Source organism: Oreochromis aureus, linkage group 2, assembly GCF_013358895.1.
Source record: "Oreochromis aureus strain Israel breed Guangdong linkage group 2, ZZ_aureus, whole genome shotgun sequence".
Classification (NCBI taxonomy): Eukaryota; Metazoa; Chordata; class Actinopteri; order Cichliformes; family Cichlidae; genus Oreochromis; species Oreochromis aureus.
Window position 1 is genome coordinate 14695293 of NC_052943.1, and position 23118 is coordinate 14718410.

Here is a 23118-nt window from a genome sequence, read left to right on the forward strand (position 1 = left end):
AACAAAATTAATTACAGGGAATCTGGTGTTTCCTTGGGAATTTTCCGTAAACCCCTTCAGACATTTCCAGGTTGTTTTTCCAGTTCTGGAAATTCTCAAATGGCATTCTATATTTATAGTTAAGGACTTAACTCCTACTTGTTAATATGGTATATGCCTACCACATAATTTCTTGTTCCTTTTGTCACACTACAGTCCACCCCATTGTATCAGCTAATAAACAACATACTGCAGGATATTTAATGGGTGATCTGTACCTCTACAGCAGAGGTGGGCAATTAATTTTCCCAAGGGGCTCACTGGGAAACTGGGATTGTTGTGGAGGGCCGTACCAACAAGCTTTTAAAGTGATAAAATTAATACTGAGCAAAATTGAGTTCAGCTTATTAGTACTGCCCTCCACTACAGTCCCAGTTTCTCATGTGGCCCCCTTGGGAAAGTTAATTGCCCACCCCTGCGTAGTTACATCAAGCATCAACAACCTCTTACTGGAGTGCATCAATTTGCAGCGCTTTCTAAGGCGAGACCTTTTCGAACGGGCATGTTACCACATGAAGCACAAATGCACCCACACAAAGCATAAAATAATAAGTCATTTGTCACATAGGATAACTACAAAGGATACAGAGAAAGAACACCTGCTGTCATCCCATTTTTTCCATCGCATTACCCACTGCTATTATTGCGCAATAGACCTTGTTTTCGCTGCAGGTTTTAATAGCTTTAATGTAATTTCCCGGCACTTCTCAGCTGCCACATTATGTTCCATTTTGTTGTTGCAATTATCTGATTCAATACTGATAATAAGCCAATTACAATTTTATTAAAGAGTCTCTGCATAACAATTCTTCTACCGGCACATCAACTTGTGGAATATTCAACCATGGATAACTTTTATGCAAATTCCCTGCTGAGGGGGTCCAACTCTATTAAATTTTGCTCATTCATAATCCACATCCTTTCAGTCATATCTTTCAAAAGGATATTAGGTCTATTTAAACAAGGACAGAAAAAAAATTAGGATGATGTCTGAATAAAATAATTCAATTATGAGTCCAAAGATATTTTCTGCATGATCACACAGACCTAAAGAAAGTGCATTTAAAATATTAAATAATCCCAGACCTCTAACTTTTTAAAACTTTAAAAACCAAATTCCTTTTTTTTCCTTCTGTTTTTCTGAAAGAGGAGAAGGAGTTGTGTTACATAACAAAACAATTAAAGTGGAAGGGCTGACTTCTGGTTGGACTAACAAGGCTTAGCAGAGAGCACATTGACTGGGTATTAGGGCCCATCGTGCCTGTCGTCTCAGATTTCGTGCTGCGACAGTTCAGCTGCCAGGTTTAATATCCAGCCCGCTTCGAGCAATGAGAGACAGGTGAATTACCCTGCCCAGCAGTGATAGTCCCATTTTGGACGAAGGAGTCACAGCGAATGCCTTCAGCTGAGATGCACAGATAGAACCTACACAGTGGGGAGCCTTCCAGCACAGTATAACCAATGACCCGCATTAGGTAAGATGATCACAGTTTAACTGAGTCTCCTGCTTTTCCTACTACAAAAGTTTTAGAATCACTCTGATACAAATTTAAGTGATGGAAAATAGTGATTAAATTCCTCCTTTCAAGAGGAATACAGATTTTTCCTGCCTTTTCAAAAAATAAAGACCCTCATGTTTCCGTGGAACACCTAATGCCTAACCATTTCGGCGTGTGCCCAATTCACTGAGTCATTTTGGAGCTAGGCGATGGCCCACAGTTTCCATCAGATGTCTCCTGCGCAAGAGCCAACTCCATTATATAATACCATGATTCATCTGTACTGATGGCTTCAAAAGAATAAGGCCGTCACATAATACCAGCCTTCCAGCTTTTTGTTATGAACAGCATTTTGGGAGTTGTACTTTTTCCCCCTCAAATTGAAGCTATTCAAAATACTGCAGAGAAAATATATACAGAATAAAAATTCTTTTTGGGCCAATTAGGAATGCATAGCGTGGATAAGAGTGTGGCCTGACAATACTCGTGCTTGCCAAAGGTTGCAGCCAGAGGCTATCTCAGAGGAAGCTGGCAGTGTGGGCAACAAGAACAGCTACAAACAATGAATACTGAATTCACACTGAACCCATTCATACACTAGGACACCCAGAGGCAGTCGTTATTATCTCATCACCTCAGACTCTTGAGCCCTGAATAACAAAAGGGCACATGGCCTTGGTCTTTCTCATGAGATGTTTCAATAAATTCATGCCCTGGTATTGAATGTAATATTTCTTTATGTGATATATTGTGCATGCAGAGAGTGATGACAGGATTGACACTGCTATCCAAGGACTAGTAGTGATATCACTTTTCCCGCTTTCAGTGCCGCGAGCACAAAAATCCGTTTTTCAAAGTCACCACGAGCAACAGTCCAAAATAACACCCCTAACAAACGTGTTACTCTGGCGTATAACCTCCATAAGTACATTTGATAATGAGCCTGAAGCTGCAGCATTTTTTTCCAGCGCTGTTTTTCACCACATGAGCAGATTGAACATTATGAACACTGTAACGGCAATCATGTCATTTAAGGATTGTAACTGTTGTCATTTTGTGAAAATACTGCAATGACAACTCTATATCATTTAGATGTTGACAAGCTGCCAGCCTCCGCCGCTCGTCTTCTCTTTAACCGCCTTTGGCGTGCGCATCTGTCACCGACACATGTTACTGTCGAGCCTGGCAAATGTCCCCACACCACAAGCAAGACAAATTCTCCTACTGTCCTCGGCCGCCCCCACTTACCGCCGATCTGGCCTCTTGAACAGACTCGGTGAGTAAGGGGGTGAGTAGCTCATAGGTCTCTCAGGAAAGTTGAAGTGCTGGTAGTGACAGCAAAATCTCTGGGATGGTTCGGCCAGCCGGAGGGCGCACACCGACCTGGGAGAGGGTGGCCGTGCCCCAAGAGGGGCAACTTCAGCAGGACGCGTCTTAGACTGTCCCATTCTGGCTTCCAAATGAAGGGGCTGTTCAAGAGTCAGAAGCCCTCTTAGTGTTAGCTCACTGTTCTGCTGTTGTTTGCTCTCAGCAGCTGTTTTCTCAGAGCACAAAGAGACAATTGAGGTCTGGGGAAACCTCTGGATATGCAGCCATAACTGTGAGTGCCATGCTCAGGCTGACACTTGTATGATGTGTCTCCAATTTGGCTGAATACAATGGCCTCAGAGTTACAATGAAAATGCCAGTTTGCTGAAATGGCGCCAGTGGTTTCATCTCTAAATCGCTGGAGTGCCTCTTTCAGGCAAATAAAGCAAAAGGTATTTCTCTGACTGCACCTGAAGGGAACAATCATCATGCCTATCTCCTTACCTCATGTAATCGGCCATATTAAGTGCAATAAAAATATCCTCGGGCCATTCTCCCATGATGTGAAACAATCTTGTTAATGTAATGAACCTTTACACCACAAAACAAGTTTTTTGGACACCTCACTACACAACTCCTTATGATTTGCATATAACTTAGCTCAGCTGCCTCTTATGCAACATGCCTTATCATGTACTTGAGTTAAAAAATCCCAAAGTACTTTTAATTGCTGGGTTTGTCAACTGCAGTAAGCCTTCATTGTCATCAAGGGTGTAAATGTTTGAAGAGCTACTGCTGTTGTTAAAGGTGTAACACCAAAATGAACCCACGCTTTGCATAACTAATCACAAGTTTCTTTCTGATTTGACAGCTCCATGTAAGTGTCTCGCATGTCTGTCTCCATTTAATCCAGTCTGTTGACAAGACATTTGATAGTCTGTAGACTGGGATACACAGACGAGTGTGGTTTTACACAATAGGACAGTATGTGAAACCAGTTCTTCAAGCAAATCTCCAGTGCATATGTAGGGCTATCAGACAGAAAGCTTCATCCATCTTCATCCAGAAATGGGAGTCTGTGGTACGTTTTAAGGGAATAAAATATAAAGGCAATACCCTTTTAGTCAGAACTGATAATCTGGTTGGTGAATTTTACCACACTGCCTGGAAATTAACAAATTGCCATCTATATTTCCTTGTAGCAGTGGAATTTCAGGTTAACTCGGTTCACAGTGTCAAACAATCACAGATCTCTATCAGCATTCAGGGTTGTTTTTCTTGGACAGCTTTCCTCCAGATCTGCTTACTTTACTGTACAGAGCAGTTCAGGAGCAGTTCATGTTAAATCTGTAATATTTAATCACTGTGTATTCTGCAAGGTCACGCAACGAACGCAGGGTAACCTGCTTTCCTACAGTTTCACAAGGTCACATTTGTGCAGCTCAGGGCATTTTTGTCCTGCAAGGTATGGATTACTTGTTCCACTTAATGTAGTGTTTACTTTTTATGTAAGCCCTGACATATTTCTGAATTTTCCTGCAGTAAGCAAGAAGATGACAGTGTGCCAAACAGTTTTTGAGCCCCTTGCTTTTGTTTTTCCGCTACACCAAAGGTGCCCTGTAATTACATATCTCGAGACAGTAATTTTCCTACCGACCAGACAGTCGATCATGTTACAACATGTGGTGTTAAGTAACTTTAAGAAATTTGAATAACTGTGTTTCCCCGAGTCTTAAAAGAAATGAAAAGAATAAGAAAAGCTTTTGGAAAAAATGTAAATATGACTTATGCTGTTGTATAATTTCATAAGAGCAGCGATGATGTAAATCTTATATTGAATTTCAATAAAACAGAAAGAGGAGAAAAAAAGAAATTCCACACCTGGGATATAAATATCAGCCACCAGCTGCTGTATTAAGCAGGTTTACTAAATTACAGGCAAAAAAATACCACCTTTAAAGGGATTATTTATCTACATTAAAGGCTTTAATTGTGATCTTCATAGTATAAAGAAGAAACATTTCTTCGCTTGTTTTTTAAAAGGCCAATTTTACTAAATCCAAAGCTACAACAAACAGGTGTGTGTGCGTTTGTGAACATGTGTAGTCCTCACCATCTGTAGGGAACTGTACCTATCTGATTAGTCCCTTGATAGAGAACCTCCTTTGCTTTATAACAGCTGTCTGGGTGCTAACCTGTGTTCATTATCATTAAAGAGACAAGACAAGAACTACTGGCTTAATGCGGTTTCCCACGGCAACATAAAGGGCCGTTTGAATGGTTTGCTTACCAGAAATTATTATTATATTTCATTTTAGCTGATACATAATTATATTCAGTTCATTTACAGTAGCTTTCACCGTAACTAATAGAAGAACAGGCACTATTGTAGGAAATGGTGATGTGCACAGTATATTGCAGTTAACAAGCTTGGGGACTTTGCAGCATCTGGCACCAGAATGCAACTCAGCAGAAGTCAGACAGCTTCAGGCCATAATGTAAAGATTTACCTTGTATTCTAATGAGCAACATGTTCCGGCTAAATTTACTGTGAAAATACTGAAGTAGAGCGGAGGCCCAGAGGACTGTGTTAAGGGAATATCACGGGTGAAACCCTGTCAGGCAACATTCATATCCCAGCCCCAAATCTGCCCCCCGACAAAAGAAATAACAGCATGTTCGAGTCAGTAGCCCTTAGGATTCCCATCTGTGTTTTAGTGCGTTTACACTGACATTGGCAAAGGAGAACGCGCACACACACGATATTGTTCACTCTGAAAGATGGCAAACTCTCTGACTAGTATGGATGTAGTTTAGTGATCTCTCACAACTCTACAAGGGTGCAAACTGGAACAAAACTATGGGTTTACCCAATATTTTATTCTGTTCTGTTGATAATGGAAACATTTAAAATTAAAAATATGTATCTGAGACGGATTTAAAAAAACAACATTAAAATGCTCATAAAGCATTCTGTGTTTACTTGAAAGTATGTACGGTGACATTTAAAGACTGGATCCAGTGGATGACACTTTGCATGGCTGGATCACATCCCAGAACAAAGGGTTGCAGAGTTCACTGCCATCTATCTGTCTAACTATGGAATGCTGACATTGGACTAGATATGGGCACAGGCTGCACTGAAATCCACTGCAGTCTAGTGGATCTGCAGCAAAGTTGACTGTTACACACATTCATCCGTTGATGCTAAATGATAGTATCAGGTTTAACTTGTCAGGAGTTGGTTGGATTTATTGTAAACCCTATCACCGGCTAGAACATTAGTAAGCAATTAGAAATGTGCTTTTAGCACAGGATGTTCATCATAATCAAGGCTATCACTGGCAAGCATACAGTATAAGTAAATACAGTTAGAGCTATAAATGTTTGGCTAATGTCACTTTTTTTTATTATACCTCTGTACACTAGCATAGTGAATTTTAAATCAAAGCTAAGATGTGACTGAAGTGCAGACTTTCACATTTAATTCATAGGTTTTGTGAAAAAGTAGTTTATTAACACTTTATTACTCATACTCATTCCTATTGATAGTCCCCAATTCCCAGATGTTCAAAATTAGTTGAACAAATTAGCATCATGCTAAATTTAAGTACTGTGTTTAATACTTGGAACAAAATCATTGTAGTTAAAGACAGCCCGTGGGCTCTGTCAGGTCTTCAATAGAAAACACTTTCATCCACTGCTTGTTTGTCGGTCTTTCTGTATTCACTTTCAACTTCAGTAACTGAAAAGCATGATCTAATGGGCAGAGATCAGGTGACTGGCTTGGCCACCGAAGGATATCCCATTTCTTTGCCTTGAGAAACTCTTGGGTTGGTTTTGCAGTATGATTTGAGTCGTGCACTGTCTGATCAGTTATAGATAACTGAGTGAATGTGAGCAGAGAGAATAGCCCCCTACATTTCAGAATTCATCCTGCTGCTTCTATCAGAAGTCACATCATCAGTAAACACTAGTGATCCAGTTCCACTGCCAGCCATACATGCCTATGCCACAACACCACCAGCATGTCTGACAGATGATGCAGTGATGCTTCACATCATGAGCTTGTTTCTCTCCTTCTCCACTGTTTTCTCTTCCCATTGAACTGTTTCAAGTTCATTTTGGTTTCATGTGTCCATCTTCTTTGCAGACCTCTGCAGACTCTCTGGAAAAGTTCTTCTGGCTTTCCTGTGCTTGAGTGTAACTAGTGGTCATGAAATATCAAGGGAAGGGGCCTCACCTGGCCATGAAACTGGTTGTCAGTCAACTGTCCAATTACTTTCTCCGCGTCTATGGAAATAGGAAACTATTTGTAAAAATGTCTGTAATGCGTGAATATTTTTATTCTACCCTTTGAATTAAAGCTGAAAATGCACTTAAGGCACATTTTGACTGGTTTGAAATTTACTGTGATGGTGTAAAGAGGCAAAATTACAAAAAATAATGTCATTGAAGAAAACACTGTGGCCCTTTTTATTCTTTATGGACTAGAATAATGAGCAGTCTGCAGTTTTTTAACAATAAGGAAAAGATGAACATCCTTTTCTTTTTAGCTCACTTTCACCCGCATGTTTTATAGTATCATTATTCTTTTCATCTTCTTCAAAGTATTCCTCATATTCGTGTTACGACCTTTCATTTTAAATATATCCTTTCTTGTGATTTCTCCATTTTTCCATCTTCGTCACTTTCCAGCTGAGGCTGAGCTAGCTGAGCTTGCAGCTGTGTGACCCGAGTCACCAACAACTGGGACAACACTGGAGGGAGCTTAGGCCTCATTGAGCCATCCTCTGGTGTGTGGTTATGTGTTTGCTTGTGTTTTGCTTCCCTGTGTGTATGCTGATGAATCCAGTTGGTCACACGTTTGCGTACGTGCGTACTCGTGCGCGTATGGCCTTGTCAGCATGATCTGGATTTAACTGGATGATGGACACCCTGCTAACTCTCACTGTCAGTGTCATCCAAACACTGAATCGTTCCCACAGACTCCAGCAGGCTTCTCCGCTGAGCATTAAAGCTAATCCTTTGTCACCTGCGACACGACGATGGAGCAATGACAAAGTTCCCATGGATAATTTGAAACAAGTCATTCCCGGTCATTATGACAGAAAAGCACATTTGCAGCTTTAACGCAAACGAGCATCAAAGAAACCGTCTTGCAACAAAATAGAAAACAGTTTGCAAAGAAGAATGCCTAAAGCCTTTCAAAAGAACTCAAAAGGATGCATCTCTAAACCTTTTATGTTACCTCAGTTACTTCATGTTCTGAGGTGTCTTACATCTGTTATTCAGCAATTATTCATTTTTAGATTCTTTTAAGCTACTAAATACAGACATTTGTTGTTCTTTGAAAGAAAATATCAGATAAATCATCACTCATTCCTTGGTAAAATTACTTTGAAGCTAAGACACAGATAGGAGAGACACGGATGCTACCATTAGCCTGAGGAGGTTCCATCACAACCTGCTTCACTGATCTCTACAAGCCCAACAACCTATATTATTCTCCTTTAACAAGACCACAGTAATGACTCAGATCATACAAAATGCTGTATATCAAAACAAAGATGATAGAATAATGTGTAATATATCTGCTGTGGGTGAGATGTGCAGCTTACCCAAGACTTTAAATCACCTTAAAGGCAAAATAGTTTTTTCAGTGTGTAAAAGAATATCATTATTAAAGCTGGTGCTTAAGCACACATACTGTTCCTGGAACAAACACCTACACATGCACATGCAGGCTACTTCACACTACTGTAAGTGTTCCAACCAGAAATAGTAACGCAAACAGAAACAGGGCGAGGACGACTTCTCATTTGTAATGAATACAGGCCTCTAATGTTCCCTCCAGGGATCTTACCCGGTATTTGTGTTATAGCTTGAGGCAATGCTATTGAAAACTCTGACTGATTGCTACAGACTCGGAATCAGTGGAGCAGCTGCATGAAATTAGGCTTGTTTATATGTAAATAAGTCCATAAATATACCCAATCTTTAAAGTTGCATTAAAGGCATTTACTGAGGAAAGCCACATTGACTTTTTTCTCAAAGGGAAAGCTGATACAAGTGCAGCTGTGAAGGAAACTCATGTATATTCAGCACCTAATTTAATTTCCCCCCCCCCCATTCCAAATAGTATCACCAAACCATTTAACGTTGAAGCCTAGAAATCCACAGGGGTATTCAGTCTGTGCAGGCTCACAGAGGTATGGCGTGCATCAAATGAAGGGTGAGAGGACACTGTGTACACAATATTTCCTCAGCCTGTCTGCATGGTGAGAATCCCCTACTGATAGCAGACAGCCTGAGACAGACGAGGACAAGGCCAGATGTGCTGGCCACCGTTGTACTTCAAAGAAAATATTTTGCAGTTGAGTAGAAGCCTTATCTTCTTCAGAAGAAAAGCTGAAATATATATCCTAATGTAAGTTAATGGGGAAGTGTGTTTAATCAACAGAGAGATCTTAATCTAAGAATTTAAAGTAACACATGGATGAGTAATGGGGTACTATCACGTTAAAGCACTTTGTTGATGTTTTACTGATAGCGTATCAATTCTAAAAGGAAGCATCTTTTTAGTAAGTACTGGTGTGAGCATGCATGTATTTGTATGTATATTTAAATGAAAAGTATTAAAAATGGATCATAGCTTTGAGCATGTTGGCATCTTTGCAAAAAACATGTTTTTTTTGTTATTCTAGGCTGCGTGAATACCCAGTTATCACACCCTATATTTATTGTATTTATAGTTTGTCATGGTGTATTTATTATATTTATGGTGTAAGTCTGCCTCAGCTGTGGAGATGCCATTAGGACCACTCATTAAGACTGCAGTTGAACTTGTGCTTAAAGTTTTGTACAGCAATTGAAGCCTAAATCTTCAAATGTAGCACCAGGAAAAGGGAGGTTAGATAGGGCTTTGATAGATGTCAGGATCCCATCATTTAATTATTGTTTACATTTTGAAGGCAAATCAAATTCTGAGACAACCTCAAACACTCAACACTTGTTTTTTTTCTCAGTTCAGTAGAATTTATATTGTAGCACAAGAGCACTTATTTCAGGATGTGACTCAGCCAGGGGAAGGATCTGCATCCACTCTGTTGTGTGATCCAGATTTAATGGGAACACAGTGATATGCTGGCACTGTGCTGCGATTGGCTGAAATGTTGTTTGTGAGTTTAAAGGAACCCCAGCCTATCCTGCCCTCAAAGAGCCAAAACGCCTGCCCCGTATACAGAGATGTAAGTCTTCTAAACTTCACTGACAGCCTGTGCGAGTGTTTTTGTTTTATTATTTGGGTCGCAGTCCATTTGTAGACGTGTAGGAGAGTTGGGAATAATTAAACAGATAAGAACTTGACTTGACAGGATATTTGGTGACATTGATTAATTAAAATAAATGCAACGTGATGTGATATCTTATCGCACATTAACAACAAAATGATATGAACCAGAAAAACATATAAACATCTACAGTGTTACAACATGTTGCATTGACAGAGTTTAGGGGGTTTTCCATCTGTGTTTTCCTTTTCTATGGGTTCAGGTTGCTGCGTGATAAAGCAAATGAGGAGAATTTGTCTTTTAACAGTTCTTATTAAAAGAAAAACCTCTTAAAAACTGCTCAGTTTGCATTCTGACAGCAGTTTTCTTTAATTTGTCGTCATCTTTTTATGGTAAGTGAAAATGTTTGCCATTAAGAGCTTGAAACAAATCAATTCCATGTCAGATTTTTACCCACACAAAGATTCTTTTTAAATATGAGGACCTTACAGCAGGTTCACAATGTCTTTAAAAAGAAATAACAGGAAATATGTCCTCTTGAAGTGACTCTTGAACTTGAAGCCGTAGTATGCAAGACAAAGTATGCAAGACAAATTATCTATCTGCGATGTCATTTTCCTCGTCTCCAAGCTGCATTTAAGAGCGTGAAAATTATTTGCCATCCCAGTCATTGTATGAAGAATAAACAATCTAGGACAAACTGGCCCGCCTCCAACGTGTACCAAAGGGTTCCAAAGTTCAGTTATGAAACTGGAGAACACTCTGTTCTGCACGCACACACCACACAGGTACTGCCACTGGTCATACTTCTGCGCAAGTGAAGGTGTGCATTCAAGCATGGACGCCAATAACACTAAGAGATCGCTACATATGTATGCATGCAAGAAGGACAAAAGTGCATCAAGATAGAAAAGCAGACCTACGCAGAAATCGATGTGCACATGCATAAAAAACACGGGGTCACCAACGAATGCCAACAAAGCTAAGACACACACACAGACAGACAGACAGAAAAGCATGCCTGCGTACTAGACGCTCTGTCGCTGTCTGAACATGCAGATTTATAGAGTTTGGCATACAACTTCTTTCACTTTTAAGGCACCACAACGAAAAGATCTTTAATAATTGGGCACCTTTCATAAGACTGAGGGTTTGCACTGAATGTTGTTGGGTGATAAACAATTGGATTTTAAATGCTCAAAGTTCAGGTCTAGGAAAAGTGGCAGTCTAATCTGTGGTTTTATTCACTGGTATCAGTGACTTTAGAAAACTATTTTAATAGTGCACAACAACCAAACATGCAAGACAGTGATTGCTATGCTTGTGATCTGTGGCAATGAACGCTGAGGCTGACGTAAAATCTTTAATCAGATTTGGCCTATTGACAAGGAGAAGTGCGTAAGAGTCCTTTATTGTTTTGAAGATGGACAGATTTGCAGACGTAAGCAATGTTTGGGAGCCAGTGGAAGCTGTCACCTTATCTTCACAGCTCACATCGCAGAGTTCAAGCGTTGATGTACGAGGCTTCCCACCAGAATGGCAGTGGCTCAACTCTGTGCCGACGCAGCAAGGTTGGGGGAAACACACAGCAGAATAAAGCATGTGCAATGTTATTAAGGGATGCCATTTCTCTGTGCGGCAGAAGGTATTCAGAAAGAACTGAGGCAGATCGTAGGGAAGACTGCGAGAGGTGAGTGAGGTCAAACGCCCAGGTACCGCATTCCGGAAAAGCATACTGTTCCAGATCTGTCTTTAGCCACGGTCTTGCAATAACTGAAAAACATGCTGCTGGAACGATATGCAAGCTCTGAGTTCAGCTTTGTTGTTGCAAACAATTACTGCACACAAAGCCAGGTATGTCCTAAGATTTCCTCAAAAGACCTCTAGGTATCTCACAATATTTATTGACTACAGACATAAAATGTATTCAGTTGGTTTATCTATCTAAACATGCTGAGCAATATTTAAAATATATCGTTAAAATTCAAAATGGCAAAATCAGATCATGCTGACATTTGTTATTGGTTTAATAATCATAAAGAAGTAAAGAGTTGTGTTCCCTTTTTCAGCACCTGTCATTCTTTGTCTTTACAGTAAATCCACACATTAGACAAACAGAAAACCAATGTCAGTAAAAACCAAATATGATATTTTTGAGGAACTGTTTCAGGAATTTGCAGAAATGAAATAAAATCCTGTATTCCGCAGGTTCCCATGATAACTCCTGACCTACATGCACGTGCACGCACACAGTCACACCATTATCACTGGTTTCCAGCCTGTGTGACTGATTGTTTTCTTCACACTCCTTTAATGACTGCGGTGTTCTCGCGAAGACTCTAATTACATTCTGACCACAAAGGCGGGAGCACGGCGTGGTGCCTGCAAGGTATCTGCACACCTTTATAATGCAAAAGCACCTCAACAAGCCAAAAAAGTTATTTCAGAGACACGTACATGTAACCAACTTTAAGGTATAAAGGTGAATTACAGCACAATAACTACTTGGGCTCGTAATGAGGCCCTAGCCAGTATCAGAAGATGCCAAATTCGTATGGAGCCAAAGTATTGAGCAGCAATAATGACCTGGACACAATGTCAACGTTTGAGTAGCCACTCTTGTATTGCTACAAGATATAAAAAAACAGTGTCCAATCTGTACAGGAAAAAGTACAAAACAAAACAAACAGTGTGCACACTTAAAGAAAATGAAAGTACTCGTTGGGGCCCTTTAAGAATTTAGAGTTAAGTTGGCAATAGCCAACTTCAAAGGTCCTTGTGAGTGTAATTGAAATGTATGAGTGTGTGGGTGTGTATCTTCTTTGGGGTAGATCGTCCTCAAAGTGGTTGGCTCGCCATCTATCACGACCGAATTTTTGTCCTGGTCCTCAGACTTTTCTGTCCTCTCCAAAAACCTGACCTATAATCCAGGTCATAAAATGTACATTCTAATCAGACTTTCTTTCAGATGCATTGTTTAAGGTTAAAATGTAAAATCAAAATATTGCATCAACCTCATATTCATTGCATCAACATCTTAAATCTTATCAAATCTCACAGTTCTGTTGTACAACATTCAATTTTCAAGTATATCAAATATGAGAACTAAACATCTAAGTTGCTCAAATATTTCTCTATGCATGTAAACATTAATTAAACAATACTTATGGTAAGTAACCATTGACATTCAAAATACAATACACCATAACAATTCAGAACTATGTGCAAATAAGCAATAAAATACACATGTGAGTTCAGTTCAGAGGCATTAAAGCAGTGTGCTTAATTTCTCCACACTAAAGGCCTATTTGTGAGAGAGAAATGCACTAAAATTACCCTCCATGTTACTTTAAACTCACAGTGAACTGACAACAATTAGCTTTAGAGCAGCTAAGAACATGTTGCTCACCGTTGCTCTGTTTCACAAAAAGCCTAACACACGCTGGTGTTGGAACTGCAGCAGGTCTCCGGATGAAAGGTGAGTAGTTAGCCTGTGAGAGACCGAGCTAGCATTAGCGTGATCACGACGGTAAGTCTCTACAAGTTTTTCCTTCGAATAACGCCGTCTTACCGACGCTGCTTCTCTCCTTCATCCAGCTACTCGACTCCGGACATCCAGCAGGTAAGTATGTTGGCTTTCCTTCCTCTCAATTCTTAGTTTTTCCTCTCTTTCGTCCGTGGATTTCTCAGTTTCAGTAGCAGATGCCTCCACCCTCTAGCTGAGATGAGAAAAACCGGGAGCACCATGCACCTTCACCTCACTTCCTGGCTGACAGGGTCAGTGCGGCCTGCGTAGGCTCTGATTGGTCGCTGAGCTAGGTGCCGTCACGTGGGGTGAACTGAGAGGTGCATTCAATGGTCATAGGAAATATGACGTTCTGTTGATGTGGACAGTTCAAATAAAGAGAATAAACACTCTCTTTCTTTATCATTGGTGTAAATGTGTTTTTTCCATCTGGGCTACACCTCCCTCCTGAACTCATGCACGTCCCTGTGCATGGTAGACAGTTAGATGATGATTATTCGAGGGGTCAAGGAAGGGGTGGAACCAATTCTTCACCATCACTGATGACATCTCCCAAGCTGAAGACAGGCCTTGCAAGAATGATTTTGCCGCTGTGATCAGGGGATTGCCTAGCTCCGTATAGTCCAGCCGTCGTGGCGGGCGACGGTTTCTCTCAGATCTCCTGACAAAATCATTTGTATGTGTGGTTTCCTGTATCCATTTGGACTGCTTCCTCCATTCTCTCCTCAGGATTCGCACCTCTGGTGCCAGCCTCCTCAACTGGAAGTTGCTCTTCTTGGACGTCTGGATCATCAATGGGTGAGTCATTTTCAATCAAGGTTGTTTCATCCACTTGTTCGGTTGGTGTGACTCCATTGGTAGATAAGTACTCAGTATTAGCTGTAGTACTGTTAGGCATATCAGGCATGTTGCCAAAATCAGATTGGCTGTCAAAATCAGGTGGGTTGTCAACATCAGCAACATTTAGAGGTCTCTCACTCACCGTGTGGACAGGGGACTGAACCAAACAGGAATGAGCAGATCATCATCTTCATCCGAGGAGTTCTCTTCCTCTAGCGCTGGATTTGCACGGGTTCTTGGCCTGCGTGACACTGGCTTCTGTACATGCTCACTGCTTTCCTCCACAGGTAGGTAGCCACATGGTAGCAACAGATCCCGGTGTAGTGTCCTTAGGGGACCATCTTTGTTTTCAGGCTTCACTGTATATACTGGGAGGTTGCCTGCTCTACTCACCACTACATGCACAGTGTGTTCCCACTTGTCTGAAATCTTATGTTTCCCCGGATGCGGACATTCCTGACCAATACCCGATCTCCAGCTTCTAAGTCTGAGGCAGTTACATGTCTGTCAAACCTCATTTTGTTCTTGTGAGCTATCTTTGCAGCCTTGTCCATAGCTAACTTGTAGCTTTCTTTGAGACGTGATTTGAGTTTTTGCACATATTCAGAGTGAGATGAGTGTCGTTCCTCTTGTACTGGCAGGTTGAATGCAAGGTCAACTGGCAACCGAGGTTGGCGTCCGAACATCAGTTCAGCAGGGTGAAACCAGTCACTTCATTCCTGGTGCAGTTATAAGCGTGGACCAGGGTCTTACATGGTCACGCCAACAGGACTTATCTTGATCACGGAGAGTGCCCAACATGTCAAGCAAGGTACGATTAAATCGTTCCACAGGATTGCCCCTAGGATGGTATGGGGTTGTCCTCACCTTGTGGATACCAGCCACCTGACAGAGTTCCTTGATTGTGCGGGACTCGAAATCTGGACCCTGGTCACTATGCAACTTTTCTGGGATGCCATAGTGTACCATAAAGTTCTCCCACAGACACTTTGCTACTGTGCGGGCCTTTTGATTAGGTGTGGGGATAGCAACCGCAAATTTAGTGAAGTGGTCTGTGATCACCAATATATCCTTGGTTCCACTCTTGTCAGCTTCCAGGGACAAGAAGTCCATGCACAAGAGTTCAAGAGGTCGTGTCGTGTTAATGTTGACCAAGGGGCCGCTCTTCGGTCGTGCCTTCCTCCGCACGCGCATCTGCCACATGTCCTCACTTTCCTTTCCACGTCCAGGGCCATCCTTGGCCAATAGAATCTGGCCCTTGCAAGGTCCAGTGTACGGTCGACTCCCATGTGACCCATATGGTCATGCAGGCTGGTGAGGACTGTGTTGCGAAGCTCAGCCGGAAGTACAAGCTGGTAGGTCGTCTGGGACCCCTCTTGGCGTCGCCTGTACAAGACATTGTTGCGGAGCTCAAGACGGTTAAGCTCCCGGAGGAGGAGTGGAAGTTCAGGGAGCTGTGTACGCACGGTTGGAGGTGGTGTGTCCCCATGTTCGATCTGGGAGATAACATGCTTTATACACTGATCGGCTCTTTGCTCGTCTGCCAGCTCTGCCTCAGTTAGATGGGGAACGGTTGGCAGACCTCCAAACTGTTCCTCCTGCCCATAGCTATCAGGTACAGCGCTAGGAGACATAGCAAGAACCTCCACCAAGGCAACACAATCTGCATCTGCCTCTCTCTCATCGTCAGGACTGACGCTGTAGGTGAACTGCCTCTCACAGATTGCTTTCACCACAGACTGATTTACGGCATTGACGTTGTCTGGATCACAAAGGTGATCTTGAGTGAACTGTTGTATGCGTTCTCTCTCTTTTTGTGATTTCAGATCGTCCGCTAGCCCTCCGTGTGGTCTGCGTGATAATCCATCCGCATCTCCATTCTGTTTCCCTGGACGATAGAGGAGTTTGAAAGAGAATGTGGACAGTGCTGCTAGCCACCTATAGCTAGTTGCGTCAAGTTTTGCTGAAGTCAGAATGTAAGTCAGCGGATTACTATCCGTTACAACGGTGAAGTGGTTGCCGTAGAGATAGTCGCTGAACTTTTCTGTGACTGACCACTTGAGCGCCAGAAACTCCAACTTGTGCGCTGGATAGCGATTTTCGCTCCGTGACAGCCCTCTACTTGCATAGCCTATGACTCTAAGTTGGCCCTCTTGCTCCTGATACAACACAGCACCGAGCCCGGTGGTACTGGCATCGGTGTGCAATATATAGGGCTTCTGAGGGTCAGCAAAGGCAAGTACAGGGGCTGTGGTGAGACTTTTGATGACTGACTCGAAGGCTTGCTGGCAAGCTGGCGTCCAGCGACCTCCGAAGGGCTCTTTTGGGTCATGGTACTGATGCGCAATTTGTCTTGTGTTCGTTTTTGATTTCTTGTGGCTAGGTGGGTACCCCGAGGTTAAGTTGTGGAGAGGTTTCACAATGCTGGAATACCCCTTAACGAACCTTCTATAGTACCCAGCAAAACCAAGAAACGATTTCAACTCTCGCAGAGTCTGGGGGACAGGCCATGTTTTAAGAGCCGAAATCTTCTCAGGGTCAGTCTGAACACCATTTCTGGAGACCACATGTCCCAGATAACGGACTGAAGTCTGGAAGAAGACGCACTTCTCTGGTGACAGCTTTAACCCAAACTCTTTCAGACGAGTGAGCACTTTCATGAGTCTTTCTTCGTGTTCCTCAAGGGTTCGGGAGAATACTATCACGTCATCAAGAAAGACCAACGCATCCTTCAAATGCATATCCCCATGCACCGCTCCATTAACCTCTGAATGTGCTGGGGCGTTAACACACCCTGAGGCATTCTGTTGAACTCCCAGAAGCCGAGAGGGCACACAAAGGCCGTCTTCGGTTTGTCTGCTTCTTCGACCTCGATCTGGTAGTACCCTGATTTTAGATCAAGAACAGAGAACCACTGAGAACCATTGAGGGCTGAGAACGTGTCCTCTAGCTTAGGAAGGCTGTACGCATCTTTTATAGTCTGGAGATTTAGACGCCTATAATCAATGCACAACCGGACTTGGCCGTTCTTTTCCGGACAACCACTATGGGTGACGCAAATGGGGACTCTGACTCTCTGATAACTCCTGCATCAAGGAGTTCCTGAATGTGCTCCGGACGGCCTCAATGTCCCGTGGGTGGATTGGCCGGGCACGTAGTTTGAAAGGCGTGTCATCCGAAAGTTTTATATGATGTCGCACCTGGTCCGTCCGGCCAAAATCCAGGTCATGCTGTGCAAACACCTCAGGCATGCTGTTGAGCTGCTGAGTGATGCGCTGTTTCCATTCCAGTGGAACAGGGAGTCACCAAAATTGAAAGTTATGGTGGGCTCTTGGGAAGACGGAGTCTCTGGAGTTCCCTGGGATGGTTCTGACTGTTTGGTCTTGTTGTGCTCCTTTAATAGGATGATCTGATAAGCACTAACCTCTGCAATAGTGCACTTGGCAGGGATGACAATGTCGTGGTCAGACTCATTGCTTATAACAACTGGCAACTTGTGGGGCCACCGCTGGGGAAGTCAACCAGACCGGCTTTAAGTAACAGGCCACCGGGCAAGGGGACGATGACGGTACTCAACGATAACTGATTTTTCATCCTGAAGGCCCCTGCCAAAGGCGACTCCCTCCACCACTACAGTTGAACCAGCTGGAATGAGTTGAGGCACCTTGCCTTGCAGCTTCACTACACCCTGATGGTTGTCACTTGTCTGCTTTCGTCTCAACTCAATGATTTTGAAGACTACTTTGTAGCCATGTGGAAGGGATTGACGATCGGCTAAGTCAGTCTCTGAGTAAATGTCGAACAGTACATCTAGGGTGTTTGTGCCTATGAGCATGAGGGATTGTGAAGTGTCAGGGACGATTAAAGCAAGTGTGTTCACATCTACTGGAACACCTATAAAGTCCTTTGGAAAAGTTATGGTCATTTCTATATAGCCAAAGTAAGGCACCAGCTGGCCATTAGCACCTTCCACTTCTAAGAGGTCATGTAGTGGCTTGATCTTCTGCTCTGAAAGGTGCTGCTTGTAAAATGACTCAGGAACAGTGGTAACTTGGGAACCTGAGTCAAGAAGGCAGTTGACTTCTTCACCTCTCACAGTCACTTGAGCTGTACTCTTGGTGCCAATCAACTGTTTAGGGAGTTGGAAAAATTGTTTCTGCTCGGAATGTTTTAAGCCAGAACATGCTTGTGCTTTGACATTCTTTGCTGGGCTACTTACTTTGTTAACCTCAGCTGTGATTTTGTCGCCATTGTTTACGTCTGAGGGACGTTGTTGACTCTCCTCAGCTCCTGTTTGTCCCACAACAGGAACTGTTAGTCGTTTAAAGCTGAGTCTGAACCATCTTGCGCTTCCCACTGACGCTGTTTTGCCTCCAACTGCTTCTTTTTCTCTGCCACTAGGTTAGGGTTAGCAGGGTCAACACAGCATGGAGCGATGTGCCCATCTTCACCGCAGTTGAAACAATACCAGGGCTTGGGTCGGCCTGTTTGCCTCTTTGAAGTCTGTCTTTGCATACGTCCATCTACATCATGTGGCTTTGACATCTTACTCAGCGGCTTCCTGCAGATCCCTTGCTGTTAGCAAATTTTGGTTTTTTCTGTGACATGAATGTAATTAATTGACTTTGCAGACTCGCTACCTGCTTTCTCAGATCCTCAATAGCAGCGATGCTACTCTCATGTTTCTCCTCTGGTTCACAAACACGTGCACCCTGGAACTGTAACTGAGTTCTCTGCTTTGTGGTGCCAATGTGTTTTCTCATGCGACTAGTTTTTGCTTGCTGTCGATCTTCCTCAGAGCGAATCATTAACAAGAGGTCTGAGAATTGGGGTGGGCTGCTCTTCTTTGTTCAAGTTGCAGGGTGCTGATTAGGTCGTTGTCCCAACATCCCCTGCAGAACTGTTTAAGGAGATGTTTGTCCACTTCTTCACATGCGACTCCCCCCCTCTTCGTGGCTCTGTTTAATGCTAGCTGTAGCCGGTGAAGGTAAGTGGATGATTTCTCACCTGGATCTTGAAGGGTGTTGAGGAATTGAGCGAAAAGTTCCTCGCCATCTTCTACAGTGCCAAAGGCTGAATCTAGAAGCTGCAAATAAGTCGCAGGTGGTGACTCAGGCCGTAAACTCTTAACTATATCAGCTGCTGGTGGGAGCAGGCTCTCATGGATTTTTCTGGATATTTGCAGGGGGGACATGCTGGGATCATTTTGGAGCAGTTCAATCTGTGTGCGCCACGTGTCATAATCAGTTTCATTGTTAGGTCTGGGAACCTTACCGGAGAAGGAACGGAGTCTCACCTGGGACTGGATGTGTGGGACAACATCTTGCCTTCGTACGATATGCTCTACCACGACCTTCTGAATGTCAGGTGGGTTCAAGTCACTTACTGAAAGGGACGCTGCTCTCCTTCCATTAGTGAGCGGAACATGATCAGTGGCAACAATATCAATTGGAGTGACATCTGAATGTGAGGTGTGACACTGTTGCTCTTTAGGAGCGGGCGGAGATACGACAGCAGGCTCGGCATACGTGGGGGAAGGTTCTTCAGTGGTAGGTCGCATGGCTTCAACATCCTCCCCAATCTGACACATCATCTCCTTCAGCACCTCACCGTAGTCTTTGCCACTCAGCTTGGCTAGTTCCTTGAGTTCAGCTAAGTAGGTCTTTGTAACATTACTCCCAACCTTGGTAGTGTACATGCTACTGAGTGTTTTAATTTCATAGACAATGCTGGGGTCAGCTTGTGCTGTGCATGTGTATGGTGTTTGAGGTTCTAATCCTTCTAAGGCTGAACTGCTAGAGTATTCAACGATCAGGTTTTGGTAGAAGTCGGACAGTGAATCATCAACAAAAAGGACTCTTGCGATTTTACCATACTGTTTCAAAAAGTCAATAACCTGTTCATCTTTTTCAGATACCCGTGTTATCCCAGTGACAACAACTGCATTAGGTATTTTGACACCAGACTTTTGTATGAAATCCATACTGATCATTGCCTCAATATTGATGCTCAAATCAAATGGCTCCTGGCTGGCTCGCCACTTCTGTAACCAACTTTAAGGTATAAAGGTGAATTACAGCACAATAACTACTTGGGCTCGTAATGAGGCCCCAGCCAGTATCAGAAGATGCCAAATTCGTATGGAGCCAAAGTATTGAGCAGCAATAATGACCTGGACACAATGTCAACGTTTGAGTAGCCACTCTTGTATTGCTACAAGATATAAAAAACAGTGTCCAATCTGTACAGGAAAAAAAGTACAAAACAAAACAAACAGTGTGCACACTTAAAGAAAATGAAAGTACTGTTGGGGCCCTTTAAGAATTTAGAGTTAAGTTGGCAATAGCCAACTTCAAAGGTCCTTGTGAGTGTAATTGAAATGTATGAGTGTGTGGGTGTGTATCTTCTTTGGGGTAGATCGTCCTCAAAGTGGTTGGCTCGCCATCTATCACGACCGAATTTTGTCCTGGTCCTCAGACTTTTCTGTCCTCTCCAAAAACCTGACCTATAATCCAGGTCATAAAATGTACATTCTAATCAGACTTTCTTTCAGATGCATTGTTTAAGGTTAAAATGTAAAATCAAAATATTGCATCAACCTCATATTCATTGCATCAACATCTTAAATCTTATCAAATCTCACAGTTCTGTTGTACAACATTCAATTTTCAAGTATATCAAATATGAGAACTAAACATCTAAGTTGCTCAAATATTTCTCTATGCATGTAAACATTAATTAAACAATACTTATGGTAAGTAACCATTGACATTCAAAATACAATACACCATAACAATTCAGAACTATGTGCAAATAAGCAATAAAATACACATGTGAGTTCAGTTCAGAGGCATTAAAGCAGTGTGCTTAATTTCTCCACACTAAAGGCCTATTTGTGAGAGAGAAATGCACTAAAATTACCCTCCATGTTACTTTAAACTCACAGTGAACTGACAACAATTAGCTTTAGAGCAGCTAAGAACATGTTGCTCACCGTTGCTCTGTTTCACAAAAGCCTAACACACGCTGGTGTTGGAACTGCAGCAGGTCTCCGGATGAAAGGTGAGTAGTTAGCCTGTGAGAGACCGAGCTAGCATTAGCGTGATCACGACGGTAAGTCTCTACAAGTTTTTCCTTCGAATAACGCTCGTCTTACCGACGCTGCTTCTCTCCTTCATCCAGCTACTCGACTCGGACATCCAGCAGGTAAGTATGTTGGCTTTCCTTCCTCTCAATTCTTAGTTTTTCCTCTCTTTTAGTCCGTGGATTTCTCAGTTTCAGTAGCAGATGCCTCCACTCCTCTAGCTGAGATGAGAAAAACCCGGGAGCACCATGCACCTTCACCTCACTTCCTGGCTGACAGGGTCAGTGCGGCCTGCGTAGGCTCTGATTGGTCGCTGAGCTAGGTGCCGTCACGTGGGGTGAACTGAGAGGTGCATTCAATGGTCATAGGAAATATGACGTTCTGTTGATGTGGACAGTTCAAATAAAGAGAATAAACACTCTCTTTCTTTATCATTGGTGTAAATGTGTTTTTTCCATCTGGGCTACATACATATAAAAGCAACTTGTCAGAATGTGATTAATTTAGTAGTGTAATTTTTGTGTCTTGTCTGCCACCTTGTGCACAGTCCTTTGTCCTGCCGTCTGTGTCTTTAGGCTCTTTGTGTCTGTCTCGCTCCTCCTCTTTTCTTCCTCTCTGCCTGCACTGCACACCTCCTCTAACAGCTATTGTTATTCCTGTCCTTTCATACAGTCTCAGAGCAGTAAATCCTATCTGACTGGCATGCTTTGGGACGGCCTAACCCTGACTCCGTCTCGAGATAATTATCCCGTCTCTGACCTGTCTAGTCATATTCGTGTTGTCTGGTACGCAGTCACCTTTTTTTGACACAGGTGTTGCTGTGAGAGGACAAACCAGCGCATTACATACAGTATATGTAAGCGTGACCTGCATATGGACAAACAGTGGGAGGGGTTAGGGTGAAAGAGCATCAGCCTTGTGCTCAATGAGCTTAGATATTTGTGTTGACTTTGCAAGTGTACCATGTCTGGCCTGTGTTCCTGAATAAAGGTGAACACACAAGTGATGCCGCCCAGTCATGTCCTTTCACGCTGTTGCTAAAAACATAAAGCAAATCTGCTGAAAGGGTGAAAGGATTCAAGGACACTATAGATGTTTTTTAGACTAGAACCCCCCCTCGCCAAATCAAACACAAAAATACATGAATGAGCATATATCATAATTTAGTTCAAAAATCAAAGATATAATTGAAGAATCGATTTACATTTGCAGTATTTGCTCAAAAAGCAAACTGAAACTACAGAATCTTAGCTGTAATATGTTCTGCTGCTTTAATATTTTATACCCTTTCAGCTCAAAACAAATGCATAACAGACACAGGAACCAGTCTGATGACAAGAACTCAGGGTATCACCTTTCATCAGAGCGCAGTGCACCAGTTATTATTTGTCTGCACTCTGCCGTCTGGGGACAGGACTTTGCTTTCTATTATAGGCAAAGCACAAAGCTACCAAACACCAAAACAGGAAAATGTAAAAATGAGGAAGAGAGGAGGCGAAAGAGGGAGAGGGCTTTCACAGCTGTTAGGCA

At 42.6% G+C, this 23118-nt stretch overlaps 1 protein-coding gene and 1 long non-coding RNA gene across 2 annotated transcripts in view; both read right to left on the minus strand.

Moving 5' to 3' along the window:
* The window catches only part of tsc22d3 (TSC22 domain family, member 3), a 42617-nt gene that overhangs the window by 4388 nt on the left and 15111 nt on the right, over positions 1-23118 (minus strand). The window lies entirely within an intron of this gene.
* On the minus strand, positions 20818-21696 carry LOC120442396. Its single transcript, XR_005614714.1, has 3 exons — positions 21661-21696; positions 21499-21579; positions 20818-21009 (listed from the first exon to the last, which is right to left on the minus strand). It is a non-coding gene; the product is annotated as an uncharacterized LOC120442396 (long non-coding RNA).